The sequence below is a fragment of the Bemisia tabaci genome, chromosome 5 (genome assembly GCF_918797505.1).
Source record: "Bemisia tabaci chromosome 5, PGI_BMITA_v3".
Classification (NCBI taxonomy): Eukaryota; Metazoa; Arthropoda; class Insecta; order Hemiptera; family Aleyrodidae; genus Bemisia; species Bemisia tabaci.
Window position 1 is genome coordinate 43,520,776 of NC_092797.1, and position 15,815 is coordinate 43,536,590.

The following is a 15,815-nucleotide window of genomic DNA, read 5'->3' on the forward strand; positions in this document are numbered from 1 at the left end:
CCTGTCAGAGAAGGCAAATTTATGTGCGCGTATTGCAAATAATTTTCGCTTTTTAATTTTATTCCATAAACAGCTGCAAGTCACGATAATATAACGTAGTGCCTCATATGTTTTTGTCACACATCTATTGTTCAGAAAGCTCACCCCATATGAGGGAACTCTAAATTTTCCGTGTCAACCCGACTGTAGACTCGAATGAATATGAAAAACAAGACGAAGAAAATTGAATGGGGATCTTCATCGCCAAAACGCCGGGTAGCGTCACTAGGAGCAGTTGTTGTGGAGGTAAAAAAGATGGATGATGAAACAAGGGATGAATAAAACATGAGAAAAAAACATAAAACGGACGGAAAATTCGAACCCTGTTGCATCAAAACCGCATCAACATGTCCGGGGATGGAATCCATCTAGACACAAGTCATATTCGCAAGACGGGAGCGTATAAAATAGATACCATCTGGTAGTGAGGTGCTTTCACCATGAAGTATATCAGTATATCAACAAGCTCAAGGGCTCCATCCCTGATCAGAACCTTTTACCATGAAACAGAGGATTAAACTACTTTAAGCCCTTTAATTCTCTAAGATGTCCACGTAGAATTAAATTATGAGGAATACACTCACAAAATTCAAATTTTAGGGTTGCTCAAGTTTCTGCTGGAAAAATGGAGAGAAATTTAGGCAAAGTCTGATATAGTAGCCCAAACAATGAAAATGAAAGGGTTCAGTCTCATAATTTTAGATCTGAGTAATGTGAGTTACAACCTTGATTAAGGGATAGGACTCTGTAAGGATTTAGTAAATTTAGCTCTAACAGTAAGAGATTTCGAGAGAATGCGACGAAATATCTTCGCTTTCTGTACCTTTCCTACATTTCTGATCCTCCCGAACTCCAACCTTAACTTTTCGACAGGGAATAGCGATTTCACAAAATTTTACTTTCCACGCAGCTTTGCCATGCGGTGTCAGGAAGGACTTTATCCCTTTTCTTGATACACCGACCAAGCCCTCTCCAAAGAGGGTTATTCATATAGGCGAAAAATGTACCCAGCCCGGAATGTACGAAACTTTGTGAGCTGATAGTACTAGTTGAGAGAGGCTTATCCCTAGCTCCGTTTTTGCAGGAACCCCAGGGAAACAGCGTTGCCATTTTTTAAAGTCGTAACCTTCAAACATCCATAACTTTCGCAGAAATACAGTTACAGAGCTCGTATTTATACCAAAAGATGCAGAAAATTACGTTCTATCGACCAATGCCTAAACGGTAGCGAGATATCGAAATGTAAAGCTACCGAATCACTCAAGCGGTCCGATGAGTAGTTTTGGCGAGGGGCCTAGATCCATTGCTCTTGATCTCTATACAATATCGATATCTCGGTACCTACAGGCACCACTGCCGTTGCAGAGAAATAGAAGAAACCATCGATTTGATAAATAAACAATTCCAACTACAGAATAAGGCTGAACGTGATTAAATAAGTAATACAATTTGTTTTGTGATTGCGGTGGCGGTTTCCATGAAAACTGGCAACTCCGCCTCTACGCGAATTTCGACGGAAATTAGGCAATGTTGTCAACACCATGTCGCAAATGGTCAGTTTAGGTTAACAAATGTAGCTGGATAAGATTAAATGAGTACTACTTTAAATTGTGATCGCAGCGGTGGTTTTCATTGAAAACCGGCAACACCGCCGCTACTTGAATTCCTAAAAATCATGTGAAAGTTTCAAAAAAGCGCAAAACATGAACTGACTTTTCGAATTTTGTTTGGTCCAGGCGTTTTGCTGTAACACGGAGTTGCGAAACGTACCTAGACGAGCGTCAATATCGGGGTATCGGGCGTGTTGCCGAATTTTCAAATCGCTATAACTCGTTGTCCCTAAGTCTCTTAGAAAAGTATAATATATCGATGGATGCGGAATCGAACGAACAATAATTCCGACGGGTTTTTATTCAATCCTCACCAACCGCAAACACTTTTTTAGGCGGTAACGTGATTTTAAATAATTACGAAAATTAAAAAAATGGCCAAAACGTGGCAACAATGGAGTCAAATTAAAATTTCTTTGGCATTGGTCGATAGAACGTAATTTTCTGCATCTTTTGGTATAAATACGAGCTCTGTAACTGCATTTCTGCGAAAGTTATGGATGTTTGAAGGTTACGACTTTAAAAAATGGCAACGCTGTTTCCCTGGGGTTCCTGCAAAAACGGAGCTAGGGATAAGCCTCTCTCAACTAGTACTATCAGCCCACAAAGTTTCGTACATTCCGGGCTGGGTACATTTTTCGCCTATATGAATAACCCTCTTTCTTTCTGTCCTGAACTTGACCCCCAAATTTTCCTAAGAGGGATGGAGGTTTTAAAAAATTCCAAACTTCATAATTTCGCCACGCGGTTTCAGGATGGATTTTCTCCCTTCCCTCGAATTTTCGACAAACCAAACATTCGGCGCCCTTTAATATTTAAAGCTGCGGCCTGTTTTGCCGTGCGAAGTAAAAACGCCGTATGAGGATTCGAATGTTGCCAAATTTCCTATCAGAAAATATGTATTTTTAAAGAATGTTTTGAATATTTTCCTGTGCAATTGTCGGACTTTTCAGATCAAATTACGAGCGAAATCCCCTGAAGAATCGGACGTAAAATCTTTACAAATTTCCTTGAAAATTTCTGATTTGTTGTGGGAAATTTGGCAACGCCTGACGGCTTGTACGGCGTTCTTTCATAGTAGGGCAGTGTTCGAGCTTTGCATGAAAAGAGCCGTGGATGTCCCCTGATGCAGCCTCCGCTCATGCACACTCACGCTCCCAATTTGCCACTGCACCTGACAAGATCGGCCGGTTAACGCTCCCCCCCCCCCCCCCCCCGCTCCCATCCCGCTTCCACACTTCCATAGGCGTGATGTGAGGTGGAAAAATCTACCCTACTGACATGACGTGTCCACGCGACGTCGTTCAAAAAAACAGGCTTACCTGCAAAGAGGGTTTAAAAAAACGGCATTCGGTACAATAAGTTGCCGTGATGGATACGCGATTTTCCTGGGATTCCCTGTATGGACTTTTGCCTTTTGATAGTCAGTGACGTCCACCAAAAATTGTTACCTTTTAAGCGACCAGTCGGTAGGGAGCTCTTTTCGATTTCAACCTGCCTGTAGAATTCCAGTTTACTAATGGTAATGCGTTCAAATGCTGCACAAGCGGGCGGATTGTCGAAATTTATGGACAAAGCTATAGACAAAGAAGACAAAAGGGATCCTATTGGTGGAAACGGATGGTTGCAATGAACGATGGAGGTAGGTATAATAGACTGACTGAAGGCAACCCGATAGAGACCGTATAGTTAGTCCATCATTTTCTCCCCTAGTCTATGAGAACCAACCATTTCAACCAATAGAATCGCTCTATACTCCCTACACGGAGAAGAAAACTTCGTGCGTGGGACCCGACGTTTAGGTTTTACGGATCTCTGAAGTTTTCGGATTGAGCATCTGAAAACTTTAGGTCCAGCTGCTGATGTTTGGATTACACACCTGAAACTTCAGTTCTTACATCTGAAGTTCTTCGATTTTCACATCCGAAAAACTTCGGTTCTCACATCCGAAAAACTTCGGTTCTCACTTCTGAAGTTTTTCAGATGTAAGAACTGTAGCTTCAGATGCGTGAGCATACCTCAGCAGCTGGACCTAAAGTGTTCAGATGCTCAATCCGAAAACCTCAGAGATCCATATGACCTAAACTTCGGGTCCCACGCACGCACGAGGTTTTTTTTTCTCCGTGTATGTCTTCTGTGTCTATCGCTTTGTCAATCAATTTCAATAATCAGTCCGCAGCCCATCAACAAGTTGACGGAGAGGGGCTTAGCATATTTAGAATAGATTCATCTGCATATGCTTTCATGCAATATTTCTCCTGTCAAAGCATGGAGGAAGGACGTGGCAGCGGTACGTATTTCAGCGATTGTTTGAGCTGAAATAAAGCGTGCTCGAAACGTAGAGCGGGACCACTCGGCACTCCGCAATCCCCTACAAACTGCGGCCAATAACGAAATTAGCCGCATTTCGAAGTCGCACTTGCGGATGCACGGATTCCGTATTATTCCGCGGTATCCGCGGCCGCGCTCGTAAATCTTTTACGCCTTCTGCTTTTTCGTCACGGGCGGGGGGAGGAGGGGGGCAGGGGCTAAATGCATCCCGCGCGAATTGTCGCGCTTTTTGCCGCGATTAAAAACTCGTTTAACAGCGGTTGCCCCCGGAGCCGGAGACAACGGAGATTCCGGAGGAGGCGAGCCCCCCCCCCCCCCCCCCCCCCCCCCGGCCGCCGGCTCCACTGATTAAAGTCACGATCTTGAGTCCGAGTTGAAACGGAAACAAACATCGCTCAAACGGAAGTATTAGACCGGTTTCATCGACTCGGGTGTGCCACTCCGAACTTTTCAGATGAGGTAGTTTTCGATGTAGGAAACATGAGAGGTAAAATGGACAGCGTCTAGCAGAAAGGAACCAAGCCACATCAGCTATTGCCGAATTTAATCGGGCAATTCAATTTTTTTACATGAAAAGAGTTGTGTGGATTTTTGTGCAAATTTCAGCGCGCGGAAAGAAAATTCCTTAAAATTGTCAAAGATTCGGAAATCTTTGAAAATTTTAAGGAATTTTCTTTGCGTGAATCCAATCTTTTTAGATGCGAACGCATTTGATATAGGAAAAATGACAAGTAGCACAAGGAAGATGAGAAGAGAAGAATAGGAGGAACGAGAATACAGAAGAAAATTAAGTGGGGATACATTGAAGTACCAAGAAATCTTACAAGTTTTTTAGAGGTAATTCCAGAGAAATCACCCACTAGATTCCTCCCTGATGTGTTTTGCGACGGATCTTCCCATTAATTGCAACCCTGTAGTTTCTTTTTCGCAACCAGCCCCTTAATTTTTTTAAATTTGACCTAGAAAGTGATCCAGTAAAGAAAATGCGTACACCAGAGGCTGGTCCGCACAGCGGCTAGGGGGCTTGCTCATTAGTTCATCGCATGGAATTTTAATTTCAATTAAAATATTAATCGTACTGTATTCTCCCCAATATGAAGAGCATACCTCCAGATCGGCCCTGAATACTACCGTGCTAAGGTATGAACGCCGTATGAACATTCGAGAGTTGCCTAATTTCCCTTGATTAAACATGGATTTTTGACAACATTCATGCATATTTTTCTTTGAAATTTTCAGATATTTTGGATTAAACTGCCTACAAAATTTTCTGAAAATTTTGGAAAATAATATTCACAATTTTCTCAGTAATTTTGGTTTTTATCGGAGGAAACTTGGCAACGTCTGAAGGCTCATACGGCGTTCTTCCTCAGCACAGCAGAATACAAACGCGTACTACAGCCGCGCGCGTGGAATTCGCCTCACGCAAAAATATGTCAATTTATATACGACGATTCGATCAATTAAGCCAGCGAAATCATTTAATAGACGCCGCGGCCAGGCGCGAGGGAAAAAGGGGTTGGTCGGGGTTCGAGGCCCATCTGCGGGCGGGGGTGGCACCGAGGGGGCCGAGAAGGGGATGAGGGTCAATCAATTCGGCCCTTGCTCCGTGGGTTCCGCGATTCATCCGAACGGGGATACGGAATCCGAGCATCATTGCCAAATATTACACATTTTTTTTCTATGAGTGTATCTATACGAGAGGTGTGGCATCAGGGTTGCGAATTCGCATGTGGCACCGCTTTGAGCGGTGACGGCTCAAAATCCACCCCGAGTAATCGAGATAACCGCTGCTCACCCCTTGTTGCCGCCGCAGGTGATCAGATCAATTTAGCGGAACGGGATGCTGCGTGGTTGCGGTCGACCGGAGGTTTGGTCACTGTTGACGCGCTAAGGAGGAACGATTTATGGGCATTTCGACGATGTAAAGTTTCTAGGGGTAAAGGAATTTATTTATAAGAGAATGTATGAATATTTGTGCGTTAAAATCGAGGGAAAACGTACGAATACAGCAAAAATCGACTCTCGAGAACTTGACAAAGCAAATAGCGGGTGTGAAAGCCCCAAGTTATTCTCACCATGGACGTAAGGGATGCTTTTTTGAAAATTCTCAAAGTAGATGACAGAGATAAAGAAGTGACTGAGAGCGTAGGCTTTTCAAAAAAGTAAAACGTGTGTGAAAAATACTTTGGCAGTCACTAATATGAATGAAGGGTCGTCCATAAATTACGTAACGCAGTTTTTTTACAGACTTTCTATAAGAAATAAAGATGATTAAGGAGCAACTTTAATTTCGACCTTCACGACCCTAGCACAATGACGTAAAGAAGTGTTCGAAATGTCTCAAAACAGTCAAATATCTCACAAAGAATGTTTTACAACACGAAGAAACTAGAAGATTCCAAAAAGAACTTGAGATTCGTAAATTATGCTAACATATATTTTAGTTTTAGTTCGTTTTGATGCCACTTACCACCATTTAAAAAAAATTGTGATGCTCGAAAGTCATTGAAAGACAAACAATTTGTAGAGCCAAATTTTAATCATTTTAAAACATTATAAAAAGTTCTATAGAATATTTTTAGTGTATACAAAAATTTTTATGAAATGTTTATCTCATCCTTTACTTGAAAGTGTTTTTGAAAATGAGTCTTTAAAAAAAAAAAAAAATCATTTTCAATTTTTAAAATCAAATACCTAGTTTCTGAACACTAACAAAAGGTTCATCGGAACCGTGAATGTCCCGATTGCTTTCAAGAATTGCCGAAACAATTTCTTAATAATTTCCTAAAAATGTGTCACTTCATGATTAAAATGAAACGTTTTCACGACAAATTTGTCTTCCGGTTTGCGGAATTCGGGGAAATCTCGCACTTTTTTCACTTCAGCCCCCCTTCCCCCTCCACTCTGCAGCTAAAGTCGTCGGAGTAGATCATTTATGTCATCTGGAACAAAAGGCTCCATGGGAGCCTCCATTCCAACTCGCTTCAGCGCAGATTTAGATCAATTTTTCACCGAGTTAGTGCGCGATCGCGTTTGCCAATCGGATTCCGGACGTTTCAAATTCCTCGACGAGGATTCCAAAGAGGGAAAACGAAACAGGAAAAGGCGTCAAGTTCGAACAAAACGGGCTCGGACGGATAAAATGAGGCTAAGAGCAGTGGCGTGACGCGCCTTGCAATATATCGACATATCCCCCATTTAAACCTATAGAAAAGAATCGACAGATAGAGTTTTCGCAACGATCATTTTAATAATCGATTCTTTATAGTAGCTTTGAATGGGGAAATATCGATAATCGATAATCGATCGTTCACGCCTCGCCAGCGGCAAGGAGCAGTGAGCACTTTTGGCGCTTGAATAAGAGATACCCTCGTCCGGCGCCTGAATGCACCACTGTCGGACTGCCAGTATTTACTCGGTGCAAAAGCTGGATCTGGGATCGCGATTTATGGAGAAACGAGCGGAAACGCTGGGGAAGGGTGCGGGGGTTTTCCACTCGGGTTAATCTATAGAATTCCTCTTCCTACTTTTTAAGGTCACACAGGAGCACACGTCCGATTATGTAGCACCGTGTCCAGGATATCGGACTCCACGCTACCCCTGGGTGTGCTCATTCAGAGGTAAATCCAGCAATTTGGCAACATCGGATTCCCTCCGTTTAAACCTATGCTAAATAATCGATTCTTGTCACAGCACCTGACCCATACAAGAATCGATACATTTCTATAGGATTAAATGGAGAAAAAGAACGTTGCCAATTTGCTGGATCCGCCAATGGTTTACTTGCTCATCTCGTCCAAAATCTTGAACTCTTTGCTAACGAGTCAGTCGTGCTGGCTGCAGAATTGTGTTTCAATGCTGACATCTTGCAGATTTAACGAGAATAATAAGATCTGTCTAAACAGCAACTTTTTACGTTCAATATTAACCGATCTATCACGCTTTGAAAAATTCGGCTTATGACGTCATCCACCGCGGTAATGACACTCTTGGCTTCTTCCACCTCGCTTTCACCCAAGTTTCACGTTGAGTCATCAGTGAAAATGTGTGTACCTCTGACAAATGAAAGCAAGGTGGAAGAAATTTGTTAGGGTTTCACTATCGCGGTGGATAACGTCATAAACCAAATTTTTCAAAGCGCGATATCTCGGTTAACATTGACCGTAGAAAGTTGCTGTTTGGATACATTATAATAATTCTTTGCTAATAAATAATTGAAATATGTTAATATGACCAGCGCAACTGACCCATTGCTGAACTTTTCACTTATCTCATATTTGCTCGAATATGGACTCATGGAGTCTGGAAGCGCAGAAACCTCCTCCGTTTAAATCTTATTTTCTATTATAACAGAAAATCGCATTGTTTTCTCATGTAAATTAACTTGACTTAACCTACCGTAACTTACCCAGACCTGACCTTACCTACTACCTTAACGCAGCTTAACCTTAACAACGCACGGTTTGCTACAAGAGCAAATCGTTTTCGTCTTCACTTCAATAAAAGTGTCTTTTTAAAGTGGACTCTATGCTCGTCTAATGTTGGAGAATATGTACTCCCAACGATTTTGGCCTCTATGCTCACTTTTTTTTTTTTTTTTTTTTTTTTTTTTTTTCAAAAAAATTCTTCAATATAGTGAACAAAATACAAGCACGTTATCAATCAACTAAATTTTGCGACTTTTATAAAATTTCACACAAAGAAATGGGCAACAAAAGCGATATTTCCCAAAAAACAGCAATAAATATGTCACCGAATGATTCAAAGATCCCTTCAACATGCACCAAGCACTATAAGCAGAATTGAGTGTCGCGCCATACAGTGATTCTTTCTTTCAATGCATGGAAATTGAATACTTCAATATTTTGAAATAGGACAACCACATCTGGCAACGCCCCTGAAAAGGGAGGAAATCGAGAAACGGGGTGAAAGTGAAGAATCAAAAGTCACCCTCGGTCGAAGCTAACTAAACTCTTTCCATCAATTCTCATTTAGCATACATACACTCTATAGATTTCTCCCCCTGACAGTTCAATCATATTTTCATTTGATTACCGTAGCTTATTTTATTCATTTTCCCCGTTTGTGATCGATGAACTATTGGCCTGGGTTGACTTCCAACGTTTGCTCGACTTTCGGTTTTCACTGACTTCACCCTCGAATACCTCAGCGTGCTCAAGAAAGAGGCACCAGCTATGTAGAGAAATAATCGAATAGTCACACGAGTTAAAACGATCCTAAGAATTGCAATCACAGATACTGTATTTTTTCACTCTGAACTCGGAATAAAAAACTCTTTTAAACAGTAAATTCAGTCGTATCCGTTTCTTTATTTGTTTGGGTTTTTCTTGTTTTTAATTAATTGATTAAATAGAATCATTTTTATTCAGTCCTGTTTCATTTTTAAGCAGAGAAATGAAAAATATTAAAGTCGAAATATCATGAGATAAATTGAGAAATTTTTTGTGGAACAACGGTTTTTTGTGTCGCGGCATTTGCAGCATCTTTATGTCTTTCCCTCTAAACCTTTTAATCCGATTGCTTTCATCAATTAACAATAACGGGTTGTGTGCGAACGCAGCCTTTCCTGTTTCATTTGTGAAGCTAATTCAAGCTGGAGCACCTTTTAAAGGGACAGTACGGACATGTTGAGGTATGTATAGCTCTTAGGGCCTAAAAGGGTTGCCAACTTTGTCACCGCCAATCTTCTGTAGACTTCCTATAATAACGAGAGTGCGGGACATGTCGGTAATTTTGAGGTTAGGTCATGAAGCTTTTAGGGTCCAAAACGGCAGTCTGTCTATGAATTCAAATTATTTAGATTGACTTATCAATTCGATTGTTACAATCCGTCGTTCACATATTTGACTTAAGCCCCATCATTCGATGACGCTATTATTCGAACGTGAGTCTTAATAATCCATATAGCATATCAGCGCCTACAAGACTGCAGGAATACTTCACTCATTGCGCTAAACAGTTAAACACTGCAGTTGACGTGGAACAATATTAGCGCCTACGAGACCGTGGAAATACTTCACGCATCGCGCCAAACACGGTGCGGTCGACGTGATACACACATTAGCGCTCACAAGACTGAGAAAAACTTCATGAATTACGCGTGACAGTCTATCATGATTTGTTACGCCTCGTCGTTTGTAAAGCACGTATTCCACTTAGTTTTTGCATAAATTCACTTATTTTTGTGGGAAAAAGCTCATTTATGAACATTTTCGGCCATGTTGGTTTCATATCGGAATCTGAAGATTGGCAATTTACGTTTTTACGTTTACGTTGGCGTTTTACGTTTTTTTTGAACGTTTGTTGTGTTAGAAGGTTGGCTGCCCTTTTGGGCCCAAGAGCTCCATATTTTGACATATCCGTACTCTACCAGTATAGCTACTCTTTTCTTGACCATTTTTGTTTGATATTGGAATCTGAAGATTGACAGTGATCTTTTTCGTTTTCAAATATTGACTGGTTCCTTTGGGTCCAAAGAGCTCCATATTTTTACAAGTCTGTACTCTTCCTGTATAAATTCTCTAGTCTTCCGATTTCAAAATCAAACCAAGATGGCCAGGAATGTTGATGAAAGAGTGTTCTTCTGCAAAAATGAGTAAATTTATTCGAACATTTAGTCGAATACGTGCTTTAGAAACAACGGGCTGTAGCAAATGTAATAATTCATCACTCTGGATAATTTGAATTCATAGATTGGTTGCCCTTTTGGGCCCTTAAAGCTCCATGAACTGCCGAAAGGTTTTATCCGTCATTGAGACCGAACATTTTGCTCACTAACGAAGATAGTAGCTCGGCTGAACTTCAAGTTGTTATCATAGAGTGAAGTTGCGAAACTTACCCCGTAGGAATGTTAGGGGTCAGGCGCCTGAAAATAGGTGTTGCCCCTTTAAGATAGGCGATGCGGGGTGCGCGAGGAGCGAGCGGGGGTCGGAAACAGATGGGTCAAACTATCTAGTCACCTCAGCTTCCTACCATCCTTCATCCTCGCTAATAAATGGATTTCCCGTCACCGGCTAACTACCCTTCCAGTGTCGTGGCGTGAATTGCGATGCATCGATTGTTATGCCATTTAAACCTATGAAAAAAGATCGATTATCAGGGTGTTCGCAGCGAACACCGTAATAATCGATTCTTTACCATAAGGTTAAATGGTACAACAATCGATATATCGCAATTCACTCCACGCCACTGCTAACTACCCTTCGTTGTTTTGAATTTCCGCTGTTAAGTCATCCCTCAGACGTGCTGATCGGACGCTCGAGCTAATTTCTCCCGTTACTTTCAATTTCCTCCGGAGGTATTAAGTCGGCTCCGGGCGTCCATCTCATTAATTTTGCAAACAGCTCTCCGTCGAAATATTAATGACGATTGAAATCCTGTCCGTTAACACGGCGAGACGAGAGAAATGAAATTTTCTTATGACTAGTTTATTAATTAAGATTTCGTAAGCGGGAGCTCCACTAATACGGTATTTTATACTATATTTGGACCGAGTTTATGAAAAGAACCAACTCAAATTTTTTGAAAAATTGAGTTAAGAATGCTTTTGAGTTTTGCTAGTCATTAATTTACTCCTGGCAAAATCTGAAAGTCGGAAAAAAGAAATTAGTTTATGAAAAGAGGGGTTGAAGTTCATTTTCTACATTGAGCTTTCTGCAGGAAAAAAACCTCTATCTCGCACTTTATTCTCAATATGGGTTGGTTCTTTTCTGATGATGTCGGTCCATTTAAGGGGCTTGGAGGACAAGGAGCATAGGTGTAGTATTTGAAAAAAAAAAATAAAATATTAATGATTCCAAATAAAGCGAGCCTAAATTCATATTCTGTGAAAAATTGACCCCCAAATTCCAATTTTTAAGCATCCAAAAGTTGTTTGAACTTTCTTTCCGCCATAAGGATCCATGCCATTTCGAAGCTTCAAACAGGTAGTTCTCAAAGTAGCAAAACCCGCACTCATGCGCCTTGCCCTCCGAGCCCCTCATTTTATTCTTAGTGTAGAATTGGCAAAAAATCGAAAAAATGATAATCATTCATCGTTCAATTCACCTAATCAATGTTTCAATCATCTCTGAAGCTCCTTCTCGTAGGTTCCATTAAGTACTCACAATCACTCGATTGTCGCACTCCCACGACGGCTCGATCGTTAAAACACCTCTCGTCTTTGCGCGAATAAGTAGTTAAATAATGTATTCTCCTCAGCGTAGGCGCCGATCGGGAGATGGAAAGATCACCGGTCGTTAATGAGTTTAACTATTAACCTAGATTACGCGTGAAACTTTCTTTCGTTGAAAATTAAATTGATTTATTTACATTTGACGGCCTGCCGACGGACATTTTCAATGCGAATGGAAGCCGCTGTAATAACTCATTTTATTCATCTTTCATTGATATTTGGTGACAGGCACACACCATAAGTTGCCAAGTAGTATTATGATTTTTATAAAAGTATGGCATGCTTTATACAGTTTAAAATAATAATATTATGTTTTCATCATATATTGAAGCGAAGGCGAGAGAATTGAACCGCAGATTGAATTAAATGCGACTCTAACCTGAAGGCCTTTTGGAATTATTTGGTGTCAATTAGAGTCAGAGAATTAGAGTTATTTTAAAGTCAATTGGAGTGAATTGAAGTAAAGTCAAATTCAAGCTGATTTCTTCTTATCTTCAATATGCGTAGGAACAGAATATCATCTCAGTATTTTTAACAGCCTCGTTCCCGCCTTTTTCTGCCCTATTCTATTTATACACGAATGCATTACATGGATTTAGTTATTTTCAGTTAATTATTCTTTCAGAAAATAGATGCATTATGACAGAAATTCTGCAGCTTCGTAAATCGAGTTGAGCTTTTTTGCAGTTTCACCGTCAATGTGTGGCTCGTATGGTATGCTTTTGCTTACATCAATAACTTAGGATCTGAATTTAACTTATTCACTTTATTCTTCATAATTCAAAGTGTACCTGATTTTTAGAGTTGAATAATTCATCAGTATTGAAATTGACTGAAGGATTTTTACACCACTTCGCACCAATGTTTTCATTTCTGACACATACTTTGGTGCCTCTCGCTTTTGGCATATTCGTCTACAGCTGGTCACCCACTGGTTTTGTCATGCCAGTTAAAATTTTTGATTTGCAGAGCTTGATAGCGTCATGTTTCGTACGGTTTTTTTGCGTGGAAACGCCTCGCTTCCGTTGGAATCCACCATTAATTTGACAGTATTATGCAAAAACAATCTACGTGCAACTATTTTCAAGGGAACATAGCTCCTTATTCTCACCAACGATTCTTGTCTATCTTTATCTTCGATTCAAGATCCCTCCCGCCTCTTACACTAATGAGCGTTAACAATCATTTCGCTCGAATGTGATACTTCACTAGTTCCAAGGGAAGAAGGAGAAGAAATTGTATCCGCAACTCTCGTCAAAAATCTCTTACTTTCTGTGGCTATTAATTTCTCTTTCCATAAACATTTTATGGTCGAATTAATTGTTTGTCATGCTTCGCCCGAAGAACAGAAAGGAAGAGGTTATTACGAACAAAGCAAGATCCGCTACCTGAGGAAGCTCGAAGTCGCCAGTTATGCCGCCGTGCTAAGGAAAAACGCCGTATGAACCTTCAGAAGTTGCCAAATTTCCTTTGAAAAAGCACGAATTTCCTGGTAAACTTATGAATATTTTCCTCTCATTTTATCAGATAATTTTGGTCGCAATTTCACCTAAAGTCCCAAAAAATTTCATGGAAAAATATTCATAAATTGCCTCAAAAATAAACATTTTTGTGAAGGAAGTTTGGCAACTCTCGAATGTTCATACGGCGTTTTTCCTTAGCACATCAGCTTATCATCAGTGGAAATAATACAAAAATCAACTCTGAGTATATTCTTTTTTCTTCTAATAATTTTTCTCCGTTGCCCCCAGAAAAAGTACATAAAAAATTGCAGCGCAGTCATCTTGAATACTTTGTGAAGTTTTTTACTTGAGGTCTAGTTGTGCATGAATCATGAAAAGTTAATGATATGATCGGCATTAAAAGAAAGAGGGAGAAGAGAGAAGAAAAGAGGGATGGCGGGGGGGGGGGGGGGTTATTTAGGATCCTCGCGAAAATTATATTTTTATCGGAGATCTCTCGGCCTACTGTAAATAAAGCCTTCCGCTTGACCGTCCAACTTCATCAATCTTCCGTTTCCTTTGACGTTTGTATGGATCGATAAAATATGTTTTCCTGATAATTTTTTTTTAATCCATGCAGAATTTTTGTGAATTAATTCTACCATTATTAGAGGGAAAATTAAATGTAATTAATACCCCATGATAATGAAAATTACTTGCCGGCACAGAATTCTCGTCATATCGTTTTTCAACTTGAATTTGATTGTATTTCCAGTACATAGCATTCGTTGAACTTTGAAATATGAACAGAGTTTAGTGAACAATTCTCCCACGTAAAAGCTATGTTCGCTGATCCTCCGTCGGTATCTTTTTTTCCAGAGCTTCGATCTTTCAGCTACGGGTAGCCGAAGTTGAAATGCTCGCAACAATTGTTACTCCACAAAAAAAGGAAGTCAAAAAATTGCCGAAAAGAGTTTTTTTCTGCGTTATGGTGCTTTAAAGGAGGTTCAACTTGCGAGTGAAGTATTTTAAAGCATTGAGCTAAGTTGCCGGAGTGAATACCATTTTTCAACAAACAATTCTGATCAGTTTATGTCAAATAGTTTTTAAAGAAATGAAATTCTATGTTTTTCCTCTAGAAAAATTAAGCACGATCAGAAGCCTGCACCGTTGCAAACCAAGATACGCGTGCTTGCACTTTTAATTTCGATATTGGTTTTCATATGTAGTGTATATAGGATTCGCTTATTTTAGAGCAAGCTTTTAGTAAATTGAATTTTCAGTTTTACCTAAACAAACGCTGAAGATATACCGCAAAGATATGGAATAAAATAGGAAGTAACGTAGGGTGGACAAAGAAAATCGTTTAATTGCTCCAAAGATATAGCAATAACGGGAGAATTATGTGAAATAATCTGTGCAATGCATACGACCAAAAACAATCTTAAATAAAAACATCGGTTTTTTGTTTTATTTTTTTGTGGAATGACAAAATTTGAAATGACTTTTGACAACAACTGGTGCGGTCTCTTCCGCCTAATTCAATTCACTTGCAATCTCTGTCAAGATAAATGCTTCTTTATGAGTAAAATTAAAGAATACGAAAAGACATTTTGTTTTTGGGAAGTTGCGAGTGCTGTGAATCAGTGCCGTATCGTGATTTGCGATGTATCGATTGATGTGCCATTTAAACTTATGAAAAGGATCGACAAACAGGATGTTCGCAACGAACACCTTAATAATCGATTCTTTATCACAGCATCAAATGGGGGAATATCGATAATCGACCATCTACGCCTCGCCGTTGTTGTGAATATTCGATACTCTTTTTCCTCTGCTTATTTCGCGGCCCTTAGGTATGAGGCAGAATGGGGAGAGAGCAGTGGCGTGGCGTTCTTTGCGATTTAATTATAATTCCAGTTAGTAATATTGCGAATCGTTGCTTGAAATTTTGACTCAATGATCTTCAAAGTGTCAAACAAATGTTCGAAATAAAAAACTGAAAGTCGATATTTTTGACTCTAAAGCCGTTTTTCCGTTGTGTGTAATGGACAGTTTGGGTTTCCACCTTAAAGCACTATTTCCCAACTCCACCACAGCTTTTAGAATGAGCAACGACGTCATTTCCTTTGCACGACAATGGGCAGCTTTTTTCGTAAAAGAAATCACAGTGCCTTGCGAACCCGGGCGGGAGGG

The 15,815-nt window shown here is 40.1% G+C and overlaps 1 protein-coding gene across 1 annotated transcript in view; it reads left to right on the forward strand.

Annotated features, from left to right (window-relative positions):
* Positions 1-15,815, forward strand: part of LOC109032266 (metabotropic glutamate receptor 2) — a 555,771-nt gene that overhangs the window by 95,101 nt on the left and 444,855 nt on the right. The gene's annotated exons all lie outside the window — the stretch shown is intronic.